The sequence below is a fragment of the Mesocricetus auratus genome, unplaced genomic scaffold, assembly GCF_017639785.1.
Source record: "Mesocricetus auratus isolate SY011 unplaced genomic scaffold, BCM_Maur_2.0 Super-Scaffold_4256, whole genome shotgun sequence".
NCBI classification, from domain to species: domain Eukaryota; kingdom Metazoa; phylum Chordata; class Mammalia; order Rodentia; family Cricetidae; genus Mesocricetus; species Mesocricetus auratus.
In genome coordinates this window covers 106,543,408-106,561,832 of record NW_024429182.1, presented here as the reverse complement: position 1 = coordinate 106,561,832, position 18,425 = coordinate 106,543,408, and the positions used below count along the sequence as shown (strand labels likewise).

The 18,425-nt window shown below is 38.7% G+C and overlaps 1 protein-coding gene across 14 annotated transcripts in view; it reads left to right on the top strand.

Annotated features, from left to right (window-relative positions):
• Positions 1–18,425, top strand: part of Dlg2 (discs large MAGUK scaffold protein 2) — a 1,919,116-nt gene that overhangs the window by 1,237,032 nt on the left and 663,659 nt on the right. The gene's annotated exons all lie outside the window — the stretch shown is intronic.

The window sequence follows — 18,425 nt, the reverse complement described above, 5'->3', positions numbered from 1 at the left end:
AAAATCATGATGACCTTACTTCATAAAATATATTACATATGCCATAGAAACTCAAGAGATATGCTTCTTTCAACAATTGAAAACTCCAAATTTTCTTTAAAGTTCAGACCACTCTTAAAGTTCTCATACTGGGCAGAATCATGATTTTTCTCTGTGTTATAGGAATCACCTAAATGTTTCAAGGACTGATATATTTGAGTTTCTTCTGACTTAACTCTGTGTTCTTGCGATATGACCATAGGCCCATCTTGAATATCAATACCACAAGACAGTTTTTGTAAGGAATTTTAAAAACAGGTGTTTGGAAACTCTGCAAACCATGTGAAGCTATAATGATTTTGTTTTGAATTGAAACCTGTAAAAAAAAGTTTGCTTCTATGTTTGTAAAACTCTTCTCTGTTTTATGAAGAAAAGTTTGATATTCTCCATGAACCCTCAGAGTCTACTCCTTAGGCAATAGTCTCGTAGACACAAATGCTTTCCTTATTCGGGGTTGCTAGCATGAGCCTCTAATTTATCATCAAACATATTTAAGTGTGTTACTCTTGATCTTCCTGATATTTTGTAATTTTTCAGAGAGGTGAAAATAAGAAAAAGGAACTGATATTTGCTTGTTTTTTTCTCTCTTAAACTCTGTGACTGTATATATTTTTCTACTCTCAGAATTAAATACAGTGCCTGACACAAAAGTGCTCAGTAAGCATTTGAGAAAAGTCTAATTCAAAATTGAAAATTTCAAGTTGCTTCATGGTACTTTATCAGTCATTTTGTCTATATTGACCACTAAAATTATTTCTGTCTTAACAAGAATAGAAAAAAACCAATATTCTTTATCTGATCATTGCAGATAGGATAGTAGTACTGACATGTTATATCTTAATGCATGGAATATGCTCCTATGTGGAACACAGCTGTCAACTCAGTTCTGATATCTGTCTTCTTCTCCAATATCTCTTCCCAACATCTGCTAGTGTGCACATACACATACATATACCAAATTTAGTTTGAAGCTACTGGGAAATTCCCAATATTTCAAACATTTTCTAATATATTCAAAGCTTTATTAAATATATTCCATCAGTTTATGAAAATATAAGAAACTATAGTTAGTGTTAAAATAACAAGAAAACACTTTTTAAATTGAGCTTCAATTTAGTTTGGTCAGTTAATTTTAGACCTTAGAAAAGGACTCTGTTCTCAACTATATGTACTCTGCAGTCTTGTGATATATATTTTATATAATTACATATGTATTTATAGAAACATATCTGCATACACAAACATACACATACATAGTTACCTATGGCATTTCAGCTTAATGATACCCTTCACTGTTTAGGATATTTTAAATCCTGTTTTGGTAATGAAATGACAATTTATTTAACTCAGATAATTGTCCACTTAAAAATAATCCTAATAATTTTAAAAGTTAAATATTTCAAAATGAATGTTGTATAAGAAGTACAGGTGCATGCCAGTGTTGCTGATCTTAGGGAAACTGCCCTGAACAGTTTCCAAACAGGTACATGCTCTCCCCTGCGTGGACTGTGAGAATGTGGATCCAAGCACATGATGAGAATGGTCTGGATCTTAGATGTTCTGGATCTTTTCTCACACACGGTGACTCTGCAGGGAATTTCAGTCAACACAGTTCTGCAGATTAATAAGAACCCTAGTGTATATACAATCTAAAACTCTAGTGTAGTGTACTTCCAGAGGATCACCCAGTAATCATACTGCCTGAAATTCATCTTGGTGATGATAAACTTGGAGAAGCCAACACCTGTATCATATAAATCAATCTAGTCTGGAGAGAAGATGGAAACCAAATTGCGATACCCCTCAATTTCAACTTTTGATTCACAAATCATATTGTGCGCTATAGTAACAAGATAGAAATCAAGGGAGGTAGGTTTATCTGCTAGACCCAACAGCCCTGAGTTTAAAATATCAACAAAGATTTTCCATATCTTTTGGCATTAATTGATTTGCCTATCTAAGCTAATAAATATTTAATGGAGAGATGAGTACAAACCTTTCATGAAATCTTAGTAACTCAATCTATCAGGGAGCTTTGGAGAATCTTCTAGTATCTCTGGGCATTTGACAAATCAAAAGCTTTTTTATTTTATTAGAGTGACTACATAAGTTTGTAAAAACAGTCCCATAGTTAGGAACTCTATTTCATAAAGACGTCTCTGTGTTTTTATTCACTTATCAGTTTGTTGAGCTCATGTTCTGGAGTCCCTGGCATCTGCCAGTCTCTATTCTAAGCCCTTTACAAAGGGACACCTAGATTTCTTTGTGACACCATTAATTCATAAGAGACTTCATTGCCTCTTGACTAAATGGTGCCTACTATATCTTCCTTCCATGAGCTGTGTTGTTTTCCTTTATGGTTTTAATGATCAAATTAGGATTTAATAAAGTCATTCACTCTGGCATGCCATAGGAGTCCACCATTTTGCTACTAGGCACTAGGCTTCTGTCAATCAAAGACCAGGTGCAATGGCATTTATTCGTCTAGACAAATAGTCTTCATTATCAGTTCAGGTTCCTCAAATGGCCTGCCTCATTGCTCCTCCTACGTCTTTAGCCTGACAGTAAATTCAGGGTTTCTCTGAAGCTACCTCAAATGGCTTTCTGTGCTTACAACCAGAGAACCTGAGTACACTGGCCAGTGAGTGACCAGTGACATAGAGATAAAATGCAGAAGGAAAGGATAGAACAACCTTGAAGAAATTATGAACAAGTCAGTTGAGAACAGCTGACCTCAAAGTAAGATTCTGTAATTCAAGAAGTGACTCACATCCTCCCTATATAACTTCCCACAAGCCTGACATCACTTGGTACTCTATTTTCCTCATTTTGAAGCTTCTATGAACAGTGAGTAGGGAATCAAGTAAAATGTTCTGTGTGATGGCACTGCCTTCATCACTTCCAAGTTAGAAAGCCAGTGGGGCCAGGTTCCTTTTCAAAATCAAATAGCCAGTAAGATAAGTGGTTCTGGCCTCCTAACACCCATCCCACTTGATTTTATCCTTGCCCTGTTTTTTTTTTTTTAACTTTTGTGTTTTGTACTGTAAGTAGTCAAAATGGGTTTCTCCTGTGTCCTTATGATCCTGTGAACTCCTCGCATGACAAGACTATGTGATTCTCACCACTCCCTATAGCATAAAACAAGATGTTTGCTAAGTAAATCTGTAGCGACTGATTAATCCATGACTGTACCAGTTTAAGCAGTGATGAAATGAGGAAAAGGAAGTGATCCTTGTCTCATGTATTCTCAAAATCTGCCTTCTCAGCTCCAGGATGACTTTCCCTGACTCCCTCTGGCTCTTCTTTAGGGGCCTGCTTAGGTCATCCCTAAATAGCATTTGTTCAGTGATGGCTTCCAGTCCTAGTTCATGGTGTTCCAAGTGTGTTTTTTCCTCTCTGGATTCTAAATATTACTTGATGCATAATCTTCCATCTTGCTGGATTCATTTTTCTATTTTATTCTTATTGCCCTTACTTCCCATTTTGGTTAATAATACCCCAATTTTCAGTCTAATACTTTCTGAAGAATATGAATAAATTTGTTAAAGGAATTCCTAATAGTAAAGAAATAAAGATGACACTTAATCTATGGAAACATTCACTTTAAGGTGGGGGAAAACACTTAACTATAAGTAACCTGGATAATTACAGCAGTGTAAGGCTGTGTGAACTTTTTGAGATTGCTGATAAAATGCAGTGAGTTGCTGCTTTCTCATTTTAAGTAAAAAAAAAACACAACAAAAACCATCTATCTTCTGTACATCAGATGTGTATTTTTCATTTCATTATCTTTACAACACACACACACACACACACACACACACACACACACAGTGACACCAGATACAGAACACCTTCCCTATATTCCAGCATTACTCATTTGTACAGCTTTTATTAACTCATCAATTCCAGGCTATTAGCAGTTATGTGATACTGTACAATAGATACAATCTGTTCTCACCTTTCCCACCTGCCTTACACACTCTGGAAACTGCAAAACCTGAACTCTAATAAAAGTATTTGTTACAACAAAAACAAAAAATAAGTCATTCAGAGTTAACAACAGAAACTTCCTCAAAACAGAATTAAAAGTTGTGTACATCAAAACCTGTCTTAAGTTGGTGTCACGTTAGGGTACTATTAATGTTCAAGATTCAATTAAATATTTCTGCTTAGTAGGAAGATGCTCAAAAGCAATGCCATATATAGTATTTAATTTAGAAACAATCTTATTTTACATATCAATCCCATTTCCTGCTCCCTCCCATCCTCCCATACCCCATAATGACTCCCCATCCCATCCCCCCATCCACCTCCCAAGGAGGGTGAGGCCTTCAATGAGGGATTATTAAAATCTGTCAAGTTATTTGGGGCAGGGCCTAGACCCTCCCCTGTATATCTAGGCTAAGACAGTATCTCTCCATGGGAAATGGGCTCCCAAAGTTCATTCGTGCACTGGTGATACATGCTGGTTCCACTGCCAGAGGCCCCATAGACTGTCCAGTGCTCCTATCTGACACCCACATTCAGAGGGCTTGGTTTGGTCCTATATTGGTTCCCCAGCTGTCAGACTAGGTCCAGGAGTTCCCACTTGCTCAGGTCAGCTGTTTCTGTGGTTTTTCTCAGAGTGGTCTTGATCCCTTTGTTTGTCACTCCCCATCCCCCACCCTGAAACTGGATTCCAGGAGTTTGGCTTAGTGCTTTGTTTTAATCATGAAAGCACAAAGGAAATATTTGTTCAAAGTGGATACACTAGGAAGAGACTAGAGACATATCAGATCCAGTGACATCTTCTAACACACACACACACACACAGAGAGAGAGAGACAGAGACAGAGACAAAGAGAGACAGAGAAAGATGAAGACAGAGAGAGACACACTATCTTTGGGGTCCTGACCTGAAAGAAGGGTTTTGATAGAAAGCAAGAGACATGCTTAATGAAGCAAGTCAACCAAGGTATGGTCCTCTGCCCACGACTGTGTCAGATCCAAGTGCCTCCTTCATAGTTAGTGTGTCCTGTGAGGTCATCTGACAAACTGTAAATCTTTATCCATGAGATGAATTCTTCCTCTGAGTGCCTACAAGACTGCAGACTTCTCCCAAAAGATTCCTGGGAATTCCTTTTCCCTCCCATTTCTTTCTTTCAATAGGCTCATAGCCAAAGAGAAGGAATACAAGTATTTGTTTAGAATATATGCTTTACTGCCAAAAAGGTTAGTCACCTTTCCCTACTCTTTGCTTTAACAACTCAATCTTGAGGTAAAACATGCTTACATCTGAAATAGATACAAGAAACAATGCAAATAGGAACCAGGGTTAGGAAACATTCAACTAGTGTCAGGTACTGTGCATAAGAATCTTTTATCCATCACCTCTGAGCATTTCAGTGCTTTTAGAATGAATGGCTGGAATGAGTAACTCCATCTTGTCAGACTGGATCTCCCCATATAACCTAGGCTGACCTTAACTTAAAATCCTCTTCCATCAAACTCTTACATGCTGAGATTACAGACATTTCTCATTTTTAGCTTGTATAGAAACTAAAAATTTATTCTACCAATGCTGTTAGTGGGCCTGTTGCTGGCACAGGTGGGACTATGGGAAAAACCTATAGTCCTTACCTGTGTTTCTGGTTATAACTTTCAAAAAAGTTTAAATTCAATTAGTTTTCATTACCAAAAGCTGAAATGACTGGAATCTGAAATAATTCAGCAGATCGAACTCCACTAGACTCTCAGTCGAGTGTAATGTTTTGTCCTGATTTAGTCTTGGTTAGGCTTGGGACCTGGGTCCTACCTTTGCTCTGCAGCTTTATAGTTTAGGTGACTTCCTCAGACTCTGGTCCTCAGTTTATTCTATACAAATCTAGATAGTATACTGCTGTAGGATTCTTTGATATTTACTGAGGTGTGAGTTAAACCCTGAGGATAATTTATGGCTAATGTGCACAGTCAACGTTGCCCCCATTTTTAATTAATTTATTTTAAATTCATTTTACATCCCAATCACAACTCTTCCCCTTGTCCTCCCACTCCCTCCCCCCACTCCTGCCCCATCCACTCCTCCCAAAGGGTAAGGCCTCCCATGGGGAGTCAACAAAGCCTGGTACTTTAAGTAGAAGCAGTTCTAAGCCACCCCCCACTTCTTTAAGGTTGAGCACAGCATCCCACCATAGAAAATGGGCTCTACAAAATAGATCCTGCTCCTACTGTCAGGGGCCCCTCAGATAGATAAAGTACACCAGTGTCTCCCACATGCAGAGGGCCTTGCTCAGACCCATGGAGGCTCCACAGCTGTCAGTCCAGAGTTCATGAGTTTACATGAACTTAGTTCAGCTGCCCGTGTAGGTTTCCCCTTCATGATCTTGACCTCCCTTGCTCATATATTCCCTCTTCCCTCTCTTGAACTGGATTCCCAGAGCTTGGCCTGGTGCTTGGTTGTAGATCTCTGCATCTGGTTCCATGAATTACTGGATGAAGGCTCTATGATAACAGTTGGAGTATCCACCCAGTCTGATTACAGGAGAAGGGCAGTGTAGGTACCCTCTCCACCATTGCTAAGAGTCTTAGCTGAGGTCATCCTTGTTGATTTTTGGGAATTTCCCTAACATCAGGTTTCTTCCTAACCTCATAATGGCTTTCTCTATCAAGATATCTCTTTCATTGCTCCCCCACTCCTTTCCTCCCTCAACTCAACCAACTTGTTGTCCATGTTCTCATCTACCACCCCTCCCCTTTACCACTCTCCCTTGTCCCCAGTTTACCCAGGAGATGTCATCTAATTCCCTTTCTCAGAGCGATGTCTCTTAGGGTCCACCTTATTACCTAGCTTCTCTGGAGCTTTATATCTAGAATCCACTTATGAGTGAGTTCATGTTGTGTTTGTCTTTCTGAGTCTGGATTGACTCACTCAGGATGTTTTTTTTCTAGTTTCATCTATTTCCCTGCAAGTTTCATGATGTCATTGCTTTTTACAGCTGAGCAATACTCCATTGCATTGACCCATTCTCGTAACGCTACTGAAGTTTTTATTGTCACAAAGTAACATCTGCTCTCAGGAGCTACATGTGTTCACATAGGAATCCAATGTCTTTTCCTAGTATGTCATAGATGACAAAATAAAATGCCATTTACATTTAAATATGACTAGAAATTTCAAAGAGATTAATTCAATCTGATAATAGCATCATAAATGTGAGATGTCTTAAACTCTGATCTGATAACTACTACTGGAAACTATTTGTATTGACACTTTAATAATATGGATTTTTTATATTTTATTTAAATTAAAAACAATCTTGTTTTACATCCAATCCCACTTCCCTCTCCCTCTTGTCCTCCTGTTCTCCCACCATCTCCCCATCCCACCTCTTCCATCCACTCCTCAGAGAGGGTAAGGCCTCCCATGGGGGATCATTAAGGTCTGTCACATGGAGTTAAACTCAGAAATCATCTAACCCTTCTTAATTGTCGGCCTTGATATAAGTTAGAGTTTAATGACACTGCCAAGCTATGCCAATTCCAGAGACCACTGCTGAAAGCAGAGTTGTGGGCTCCATGCCTTCTGGCATCAAGGCAAACAGGGCAAAGCTTGCTATGGAGTGGGAGTGGATAAGGAAGTCTCATGTGTGTGTGTGTGTGTGTGTGTGTGTGTGTTTTTGTTCACAATTTCAATGGACACATACGTCTGTGAGTACAGAGGGAAGACAATTGTTTACCTCTAACTTCTGATGGCATTCTCTGTGTGTGCATAAATGCATGTTAGTGTGGGTGTATCTTCATCTGAAGGTGTGCATAAATGAATATTCAGGTCTGAGGTCAGCACCTTGTTTTTTGAGTCAGGGTCTTTCTCTGGCCTGGTATTCATTCTGTTAGGTTAGCTGGGTGTTAATCCTAGGGTTCTTCTTGTGTTTTCCTTCCCACCTTAGGAATTACAAACGTGAGTCATTGCTCTTTACTATTTTACAAGAGGTCTGGGCATCAAACTTCCTGAGCTTGTACAGGAAGAACTTTATTAAGCTATATCTCCAGCCTCAATATCCCTTCATTTTACCCCAAAATATTGTTGAAGTACAGCAAAAAAACCCTTATGTTACATACAAAATAACTTACCATTAGAAAGCCTGTATAAAACCAGAAGTCAAGAAAAAATATTCTGCTTCCCTGGGAAGCTAAGGCAGATGCAGGACCAGGAACTGGTTGGCATTTCAGATCTAGAGATTTGTAGTCCCCTGGCATGAAGAACAAAGCATCCATTGCTTACTTAATGACAATGTACAAGGACATCTGAACAATGTATTCTCTGCTACCAACAAATTTCAGCAGCATTTAGCAAACCTCTGTTTTCTAAATACCATCATTTTTTATATATCCTTAATATTTTCTTCATGAAACAGATTCCAAGGAGGGTACTGATCTTAATGCAAATGGAGATAGGCTACATTGCTAGGCCTTTAGCATTATCACAGTTGTAAGATGAAAAATAAAACTAAAATATTCTCTACCATGTTCCTATTATCCCCCAAACAAAGTGATGATTTCAAAGGCAAGCCTTATAAGGCTTCAGACCCACTATAGACATGAGCACATTGCGATCAATAGCAATCACACAGCCATGAACTCACAATTCCTCCCGTCTCTCCTAGCATTTCCTCTCACACAAAAGATTCATTTTAAGTGCAAAATGTTTTACGACTTTCTCCATGACTTCATCTGTGTTTCAAACGTTGTATGACTTAGGATTTAGGAGTAAAAGGAACATGCTGGACTTTCCCCCCAGAGTTAGAACTTAGAAAACATGGAGAAAAGCAAGCCAAGAAGAAAGTATTTGGGATAAGTCTCTGATTCGATTCAAATCTTTACAGTGCTTCAATAAAGATCATTTTTGCTTCTGGTTTTGTTTGCTTCTGTTGCTAGTGTCAGGAATAGAATCCAGGACCTGGTGAGTGCTAGACAAGTGCTCTCCCACTGAACTACATCCCTAGGCCTTCTGTGTTATGTTCTTGAGGCTCAGTTAACCAGTTTACAAGGGAAATATATAGACTATGAACACAGAATATGCAAATCATTTATGAAGATAATCTCTAAGACATACAATAACTCACCCATTAGCCAATTTATTAGACACCTACTTATATCATTCACCCTTATCTCATTAAACTTCGGTCTTTCATCTCAGCTTGTCTTTCTTAAAACCAATGTGGAAAGATGATAATAGCAGAGCAAGAAGTCATTTCCCTGCAGGAAGAATTGTACATCCTGTGCCAGGCCCCTTTCAGTCCCTAGTGCTTCCCAATAGGGTAAAATTTATGATGAGTGAAATCACATCCTTGATGGGGTGCATTCTTAGAGGTCACCAACTGTACTTTTTATTTTTCAACTAGAGAAATAAATTCAGAGGTTCACTGAAACACCTTTTTATTCTGAGTTATGAAAGTTGTTGGTTTCAGTTTCAAAGTTGGTATCTCCAGACTCTGGTTCTTGTCATCTTTTACTAGGGACATAATTCCTTACATGCACCATGGTCATTCCCAGGTAGATGTGGTACTTGGCTTTTGATAGCCAGGGAAGAACTACTGAAGATATCAAATTGACTCTATTACAAATATTTTGAACTGCTTTTATACTAAAAATAGGAGTTTATGGAGTAAAAGAGGGACAACATGCATTCACTGTTAAAATAAATCATGAGATATGAAATGAGTGTGTATAGTTTGAGGTGGATCTCAGGTTTAAAATTGTTATCAGCTTCAGCTTGCTTCTTCCAAGATTTTTGAATCCCTAGGGTTCTTTTTTTTTCGAATTCCACGTTTCCTCTAAAATCTCAAATTTCTTATGGAACGTGTGGTGGGATCGTAACTTTGGGCAGATTGTGCTGACAGTAGCTGCCTACTGTATTCCAAGCAAAGCAGTTTGAGTGAAAAATAATGGATTTTGAGTCAAGATGAGCAACTTTTCCCTCCACTAGTTATTAGCGTAGTGGCCTTAGACAAGTTATGTTAGAGGCCAGCATCTCATCTAACTCAGCTACAGACAGAACAGAGCAGGAGGACATAATTCTTCCTGTGGTAATGAGGGGAGGAAAAGGGAGCCCAAGTGAACATGTGGTTGGGGAGTTCCCCTTGATGGATATTCCACAGTTTAGAATAGTACAGCAGGAATTCATTTCATTAGTGCAGTACAACAGCTTTCACAGAAGGACGACATTGCCCTTTCTGCCTATCTCACTAATTCTGTGGTTTTAGGGACCAACTCATAAATCTTTTATCTTGTTTTCATTCTACTTCCACATAACTAAGAGCCAATTAAGAATCACTTTAAGTGAATAGTTAAATTTTTTGAAGAAATTATGAGTATCATATATGAACAAACAACATGAAAGACTTTTAAGCAGAAAGATTAGGGATGGGCGATCTGAGTAATCAACTGAACATACCTGGGAAAAGGTAATTTCATTTGAAGAAGTGACTACATTAGATTGGATGTCTATGAAACATTTTCTTGATGAGAGTTAGTTGATGTAGAAGGGCTCAGCCAGTAAGAAATATTGTGAGCCTGGGGACAACAGAAAGCAGCATTGAACTGTGCTCTCTGACTCAGTGCCTGCTTGAGCTCCTGCCTTGGCTTCCCTCAATGATGGACTCTAACCTGTAAGATGAAATAAACCATTTCTTCCCCAAGTTTCTTTTGGCCATAGTGGCTTTTTGTTAGTTTGATTATCATAGCATCCAAAAGCAAACTAGTACAAAACTGCTCTTTGAGAATTCTAGGTCATGATGCTTTCACACAAAGACAAGTCTTTAAAGTGAGGGCTTTAAAGGTGTTTGTGTGGTTGGTTATTCTTGATACTCCAAGACGGGGAAGCTCATAGAGGACTTTGGATATTAAATTGCTCTTCAGGGATATAGAATTTGATTAGGTTCTGCTGGTTTGCCCTCTTCCACTGGGACTGGCCCCCACTATGTCAGGGTAGTTTGATGCCAGATGGGCATGTTGACCCGGCTCTGTAGCCAGTTGATGTAATCCTCTTGAGGCATATGGATGATGTGTTATCACACGAACTGTGGGGTAAACATAGTGTTACTCTCAGCGTCTGGTTTGAAAACTAGACTAGACTACCCCTCTGCAGACCTCTTCTTGACATTTCAGAAGACGGTGATTGATATCCAGGATGCCTCTGATGATTTAGACATTCATATTTAGGTTGGTAAATTGAGACTGTTGCATTGTTGAAATCTGCTGCTTGACATTGGAATGTGTTCTTAAATAAATGCGGATGTGTTATATACAAAAAAAAGAATTTGGTTACGTTCATAAGAGTGGAGACTACAACTAATTCAGAATGTGGAAAAAGGAAGACATAAAAGCAAAGGTGCTGTGTAGGCATGAACAAATATGTTCCTGTAGGAGTAACTCCTGGCATTGTGAAAAGAGAGAATAAGAAGAAAGGCAATCTGAATAACACAACCACAAAATTTATAGCTCTTGGGGAACTTATGGTATCCATACTATAGACAGCTCTGAGAACAACACCACATGGAATGAATCAGTGACTTCAGTGGGTATGGTTACTGTGGCAGGGCCACACTGATTGAACCACTTCTGAGGCTTGAATGAGTGGTTCCATTTCTGTGGATCTTCACAGAGCATTTATGTAAGTTGATATGTTCTTTTTCACTGTGAATTGGGAATTTGAAGTATTGTGGATGAATGGCAAAGAGCAAGGGGTGTAAAAATCAGAAGACTTGGGTCTGAGATCCAGCTTTGATTCATTCTACATGTCTAAATTTGACAAATTCACCAAGTCACCCTTGTTGTTTCTTATCTGTAGACAAGAGAAAGCTCTATTACCCCCCCACACACACACACCTTGGGGTTATAAAAGGAATAAGTAAAAACACACAACATAAAATCTTGCCTTTTTGCCTAGCACAGTGGGAACTTGATAAATCAATATTTTGTCCCTTCCCCTTCCTGTGGCAATTTAATTATCAAATATGTATAAACATTTTACATATGGTATGAAACATGATCAAGACATTTGAAATAATTATCAATTTAGGTATTATTACTTTCCATAAGTCTTTATTTTAGCTTGTGTACTAAATACAAGGAAGAATGAGGAGACAGTGCAGGGTCTGGAGTCTATACAGAACTCCTTTCTGATCCAAGTGGTAGTGAATCTAGTGGAAACATAAAGAAAACTATTTGATTCACTGGCCCCTTATTTCTGTGTCTCTACTCCAGACAACACCATATTTCCTATACCAGGGAGAAAGGGATGATTAACTTAACCTAACTAAGATCTTTAGAATATCATCAGTTTTCTGCAAAACATTACATTACTTACATCTTGTTTCATTTTAGTGTTGGAGATCTAAGCCATGGTTTCACATAAGCTAGGTAAATACTCCACCACTGAGCTATATGCAAAGCTTGTAGGTCCTTGTGTTAGAGGATCAAGTGGTGATGGGAAAACTTTTATCCAAGGAACTGAAGTACTATGGCGGTATTCATGAGGAAATTTGCTGAGTAGAACAGACTTTTATATACTCATGAAGTCTTCACAGGGTCATGAGAAAAGTACTGCAAAGTGAGTGGCTAAGAGTTACTCTTTTTGGAAGAAAGATTGATAGGTTTGACATCTTTCTTTTCCCAGCTGAACACTAGAGAAGTTACTTCATACCATTTTTTGCCTTACCCATTAGAATAGAATAATGTTCCTTTTTATACTTAAGACAACTCATTGCACCCAGTAATATAAACTTGGAGAATCATGAGCTTCAGGACACTCTGATTTATAGAAGCTGTCTCAAAAAGACAAATGAATCAGTCAATGAATGAATAAATGAAAAGAAATAAAGTAATTAATAGAAGTACTCAAGAGGAATGGTTTCAGAATTGAATTTGTTCAAGTGAAAAACATGCAACTGCTAATCAGTCTTCCTATGTTTTTAACTAAGCTGATGGAAAGGAGGTAGGTTGCCATCTATAGGTATTTTAGGATTAGGGAGGGCATATATAGTGAAGTACAACTTGCTAAGTCCTTAGACACCCATGCGGCTCTCTTACCTACTCTTCATGTACTTTTGCTGTGAGAGGCATGCTCCTTCACTTAAGGTTTGAGCACAGATCAGATGACAAGAATCCATTGGTGAATTTAGTAGTGATGATATACAGCTGGGTTGAATGGCACAGCACTTACCTGGTTAGTATCATGGAGAAGGGAACATGAGACTACGATATTTTAAAAAGCAAAAGCTAAATCCAGCAATAACATAACCTTCCATTTATATGGATCTATTTGGCTTCACATGCATTATTTTTTCACTTCACTTCTTGAGAAATAGGTTAGCTAGAAAATAGCATTGTCCCATTTTTTTAAAGCAGAAGTTTGCAGTAGATTAGGGGACCTAGAAACCTTATGAGAATTGGGAAATTGAATCTCAGTATGAAGAGAAACTTTCCTTTAGAGTATGAAACAGAAACTCCTAACTTTCCAGGCCATGAAAGAAGACAAAGAGAAAGAGAGAAAAAGAGAAAAAAAGACAGGAAATAAGAAACGAAGGAAGGAAGGAACAAAGGAAGGAATGAAGGAAGGAGAAGGAATTTCAGTCTGCTTACCTGAAATTCAACAGATCAATCAGAAAATTAATTGGATTGCACCTGGGTTCTGATGCCAGAAAGTCGTGAATGGAACCCTCTCATAGATCATCTTAGATTTATGACCTTAAGTCAACTTGGGTTTCTTTCCTTTCCTTCTCCTTTTCTCCCTGACCTCAGCAACACCTCTCCTTTCCCCTCCCCTTTCCCTTATTCCACCTTCCCTTCCCTTCTGGTCTCTCTGCTCCTCCCCTTCCTGTCCCCTGTCTTCCCTTTCTGCCTTCTGCCTTCCCTACTTTTCTGTTTCTTTTCAGCGGTCACAATATCATTTCTTTTAAATACTGAGAAAATTAAGTGCACTGATTTATCTTAAAGTACGATCACTGATGCATATCTCACCAATGGCTTAATACTTCTATTGCTACTATTGTTATTACTGTTATTATTGTAGCCTCAGTTCTTTTTGTTTGTTTGTTTGTTTTGTTTTTCGAGACAGGATTTCTCTGTATTGTTTTGGAGGCTGTCCTGGAATTTGCTCTGTAGTCCAGGCTGGCCTCGAACTCACAGAGATCCACCTGCCTCTGCCTCCTGAGTGCTGGGATTAAAGGCATGCACCACCAACGCCCGGCACCTTAGTTCTTATTTTTAAGTAATTATGAGATCTGAAGCATGTCACTTTTCTTTATTATTATCATATTTGTATAATTGAATAATTGAAGTTGCATGGCTCTCCCTAGGAGGGGGAAATAGAATAGATTTCATGGGTGAACTGGGAGCGAGTAGAGATAGGAACAGGAGGGACCAGGTTGTGGGAGTGATGGAGGGAAAGAGTACTGGGAGAGACAACTAGAACTGGGAGCATTTGGGGGAGTGATGTGGAAAACTAAAGCAATGGAAACTTCCTGAATCTATGAGGGTGAACCTAATGAAGACTCCTAGAAATGAAAAATGTGGAGACTGAACTGGCCATCTTCTATAACTAGGCAAGGCTTCCAAGGTGAGACTGAGATACCAACCCAACCACAAAAACTTCAACCTACAGTTTGTCCTACGTAAAAGATCTGCTGGAGTAAATGTGACACAGAACTGTAGGAGCAGCCAACCAATGACTGGTGCAACTTGAGACCCACACCATGAGAGGGGTGGGTCAGAGATCAAGGGTATAATCAAACATGATTGGTCACCAACAACAAAAAAGTCAATGAACTGATTCCTAATGATATTCTGCTGCCTAGCCCAATCATCCACAGTGAGGCTTCATCCAGTAATTGATGGAACTAGAAGTTGCCTCTGTCTCTATTTCCAGCTCTTGGGACATTTTTTCTCCTACTGAGTTACCTCACTCAGCCTTGATATCAGGGTATGTGCCTAGTTTCATTGTAACTTGTTATGCCATTTCTGATTGATATCCCTGGGAGGTGTGCTGTTTTCTAAAAGGAAATGAGGGAGGAGTGAACTGGGAGAAAGGAGAGGTGGGGGAGGAACTGGAATGAGTGAGAGAAGGGAAGCTGTGGTTGAGATGTACTATATGAAATACCAAATAATAATACCAAATACCAAATACCAAATAAATACCAAAATAAAATTAAAAATAAACAAATAAGAAAATGAAAAAAAGAAAATAAACATTCCTTATCTCAGCATTAAAATCCTCTTATTTCCCCACATGTAAATTATAGCTAGCTGTTCTTCTCTCGTAGTATTACATGATGATTTATTAAGCTAATTTATATGAACTAGGTGCCACGTTAGTGCATGTGCAATTGTTAGCTTCCCGCTCTTAAAGGGCAGGAAGCTAGATATGACTGAGTGGTGGTACTGGAAGTCTTCAACTGATGGTAATTATAGGTTGAAGTACTGCCTTCAACAGGGAATAGAAACCAGAGAATTTTCCAGGAATGTGGGAATCCAGCCCTGCAAACTGTGGGAAATAAGGAGAAGGTAGAGAAAGTTTTCATTTCAAAAGAGAACATGAGTACAATTTAGGAAAAAAAGAAACGAAGTATCTTTTCAAACATTCTTGATTCCATAAAAGCCAGCTTAATGGAGGGTGTAAGGAAAAGCTTACCAATAGCACAGCCATCTTAGTTATCAGTCCTTGACATATCCAATTCAGTCCTTAATACCAAGTTTTTTATTCTCAACAAATTGTACAGATAGATAACCCCAATATGCTACTACTCTCCTGGACAGGATAAAACTATACTCCAACTGGGGCTTATCCCTCTGGCATCCTCTACAGATCATGAAACTAAAGGTTGGCTAACAGAGTATCTAGCAGAAGTCAGCGAAGGCCAGATAATGAGTAACTTGAGGTTGAGAGGTTTATAGCTTTCAGGGAAATATCTCTCTCTCTCTCTCTCTCTCTCTCTCTCTCTCTCTCTCTCTCTCTCTCTCTCTCTCTCTCACACACACACACACACACACACACACACACACTCTCTCTCTCTCTCCAGTGGCTTCCATTTGGTTTCAAGTTATCATAATATGGGCTTATATTAAGGTCATTTTAGGGACTATACCCTTGCCAGTGTTTAATGAGGAGTCATCCTCAAAGACAGAAGAAAATCAAGATGCCAGGCCCTAACAGCAGCTCATATTCTGGTCATATTTTACTCCTTAGTTGGCAATTGTTTGCTTTTTTCAATTTTCATGCTCTGGCTCTGCTGAAATGCTTACACAAATCTTACTGTTCATGGCAGGTTTGTTCCTTTGTTTTCTTATGTTGCTCCTTGAAATGTTAGAAGTGGCCTGGATTTAGTCTTTGACCTTGTTCACCCTGCACTTCCTGGCATGACCTCCCTGATACCCAGCATGGTTTCCAGAAACTGCAACTCCCTACTAAAACCTTGTTGGAGGAGACTTATTCGCTGTAGGTGGTCTGAAACAACCTGATTACTTTTATCAGAAATATTTCAAAGTTAGCAACAACCAAAAGTAGACAGCATCAGGGTGAGCATCTTTGTGCTAGCTAGTTTTATGTCTACTTGACACAAGCTTGAGTCATTGGAGATGACAGAGCCTCAGTTGAGAAAATTCTCCCTTAAATCATGCTGTAGGCAAGCTTGTAGAGCATTTTCTTAATTAGTGATTGATGTGGTAGGGCACAGCCTGTGATTGCTTGGGCTACACTTAGGTTGGTGGCCTTGTGTTCTATAGGAAAGCAGGCTGAATAAGCCAGGAGGAACAAGCAAGTGAGTAGCACTCCTCCATGGCCTCTGCATCAGATCCTGCCTCCAGGTTCCGGCCCTTTTTGAGTTCCTATCCTTAATTCCTTCAATGATGAACAGGGATGTGGAAAAGTGTATGTCAAATAGAGCCTTTCCTCCCCAAGTTGCCTTGATCAAGGTGTTTTCTTAAAGCAATAACAACCACGACTAAGGCAATCATGAACTCTGCAAAATATACCTTCACTGTGTTGACTTCCTTATTAATGTGATTCTCTTCATGGCAATCCCAGAAATTTTTCTTTGACTGGAAAAAGCAAAGTCACCACTGTAATCTCAGAAACACAAACAGAAAGGAAGCTGCAACAGATGAATTACTTGATCTAATAATTCACATTCTATTCTCTCCACCTGCTTCTTGATTCTTGTGATTAGTTTCATTTTTCTGCTGTAAACTGACTTTCTCCATATGCAAGAGGTTGCAAAGTGAAGGGAAAACCACTTGTCCTTTTCTGTTCGGGTCACCCATGAAAAGCTGTTTTTCTTAATCCTTTAAAATTTCAAAATGCCTGCCTAGATTTAGATAAACACCAGGTCAAAGCCACTGATGAAAAGAAATTATTTTTCTCTCTCAAGATTTGTTATGAGTCTCCTTCCAGTGGATTGAAATGAGCATATGGGAAAGGGAGGCTGGAGTGTGCTGAGTCACCAGTTGGATTGATGGGTTCAATTAGGAAGGATATCTACTACAAAACAAGGGTGTATATATGGGGTAGTGTGGAGAAAAAACTTAGAGGAAACCATGAAAGAAACCAAGGAACTGATTTCTAAAACTCAGAAACCCAACAAGAACAAATGCAGGACTGACTTCTGCCCTTGAAAAAGTCAACAGAACAGTGAAGCAGAAGCCAGAATGAACAAATCTTATGTAAGCCAGATATTAGCATGGGGGCAGACAAGTATCTTGGAAAATTTTGGTAAAGCTTATAAAGATATATAGTGCTTTTCTTTGAGCCTTCTTCTGTTTATAGTTTATAGCTACATATAGTCAGTAATTCCAAGTAGGACTGGGTGTGTAGCTACGGACAAAGCATATATCTGTGGACAAAGCCATGGCTATGATACTCAGCACTACACAACTAATAATAATCACAATAAATTCCTGTTTTCTTCTGTATATACAGTTCACATGGATAATTCTAGAGAAGCATATACTCTTTGTTAATTTTAAATGTTGAATGTTGTTGCAAAGACCAAATTTACATATGGGAAATGGAAAATAGCATAAATGGAAAGTTACAAATAACACCGCATAGGAAATGGGGTTTTAAATTTATTCATATAGCATAAAATATAACCTATAAAGAAGAACAAAGATTAAATAAAAGCCCCAGATCAATTCAATGCAAATTTAGTGATGGATGCTATGCTTGATAACAAAGACAAGGTGTGATAGATGACAATTTTCAGTTGATTTAAAGGTTTGAGACACAGGCTCTTTTGTGGGTCTTAGGGACAAATTAAAAGCATATAGGCTTAACCAGCTTGCTTTCAATACCTGGTCTGCAATACCATAGGCATCTCTTCATCCACAGTAGTCTTTGCTTTGTCTGATTC